Source organism: Hoplias malabaricus, chromosome Y (assembly GCF_029633855.1).
Source record: "Hoplias malabaricus isolate fHopMal1 chromosome Y, fHopMal1.hap1, whole genome shotgun sequence".
In the NCBI taxonomy this organism is placed as follows: Eukaryota; Metazoa; Chordata; class Actinopteri; order Characiformes; family Erythrinidae; genus Hoplias; species Hoplias malabaricus.
The window spans coordinates 30,323,170-30,324,244 of record NC_089820.1 but is presented as its reverse complement, the minus strand read 5'-3'; the positions used below and the strand labels follow the sequence as shown (position 1 = coordinate 30,324,244).

At 63.7% G+C, this 1,075-nt stretch overlaps 1 non-coding gene across 1 annotated transcript; it reads left to right on the top strand.

Moving 5' to 3' along the window:
• The first annotated feature begins 363 nt into the window (after positions 1 to 363).
• Positions 364 to 517, top strand: LOC136679813 (5.8S ribosomal RNA). The gene has a single exon (XR_010796597.1). It is a non-coding gene; the product is annotated as a 5.8S ribosomal RNA (ribosomal RNA).
• Positions 518 to 1,075: the final 558 nt, after the last annotated feature.

Below are 1,075 nucleotides of genomic sequence, written 5' to 3'. Positions count from 1 at the left end.
GGGACTTGGGAGCGTACCACCGGGCCTCGCTCATACCCTCCGGGGTGGAGAGCTTGGCTTTGAGCGCACGCCTGAATGCCTTAGACCGGGACCCGTAACGCAGCGAACCAAACCCCTGGGCCTCGCCGGGAACGGCGGGTGCCTAGACCCCGGTCTCCTAAACCACGTAAGTCTCGGGCACCTACTCGGGCGATCGTCCCCCGGGCCGTAACTCCTCGGTCCGGTGGTTGACGCCCAGGTTCAATGACCTTCCCCCCTGCACGGGGGGGAAGGCACCCGGCTTGAAATATTGTCAAACATTGTCTCGTGTTCGAATGGCTTCCTTCGCCCGGCCTGTAACGGGCCGGGCACAAACCCATATACGACTCTTAGCGGTGGATCACTCGGCTCGTGCTTCGATGAAGAACGCAGCCATCTGCGTTAACTAATGTGAATTGCAGGACACAGATCATCGAAATTTCGAACGCATATTGCGGCCGCGGGGGTCCATCCCGCGGCCACGCCTGTCTGAGGGTCGCTTTACCCATCGATCGGTCTCCGCGCCCCCGCTGAGAGAGAGAGACCGCGGCTGGAAGCTCGCAGGGCCTGAAAACGGCCCTTCGTCTTCCCAAACGAAGACTCGGTTCCGAGCCAGTCCACGGGGCCCGTGTTGCGAGAGAGCTCCGTACAGGGAACGGAGGGAGAGCCGAGTAGGTCCGGGTCCACGTCCGTTACGGTCTCTCCCCGAGTCCCGAGCGGGGCTCCGCGCAGTCGGACGCGGGGGTGGCGAGTGCCGATTAAACCCAGCGAGCGGGCGAGTGAGCGGGCGGGCGAGCGGCCGGGGTGGGGGGGAGGGTGTCGCGGAGTTCGGTCTCGTGCCGGGCTCTCGCCCCTCGCCCCTAGCCTTCGGCCCTCCGCCTCCGCCCTCGCCCCCGCATAAGAAACCTCTGTGTGCGGCCTCAGATCAGACGAGACGACCCGCTGAACTTAAGCATATCAGTAAGCGGAGGAAAAGAAACTAACAAGGATTCCCTTAGTAGCGGCGAGCGAACAGGGAAGAGCCCAGCGCTGAATCCCACTTTCCCCTGACCGGGGT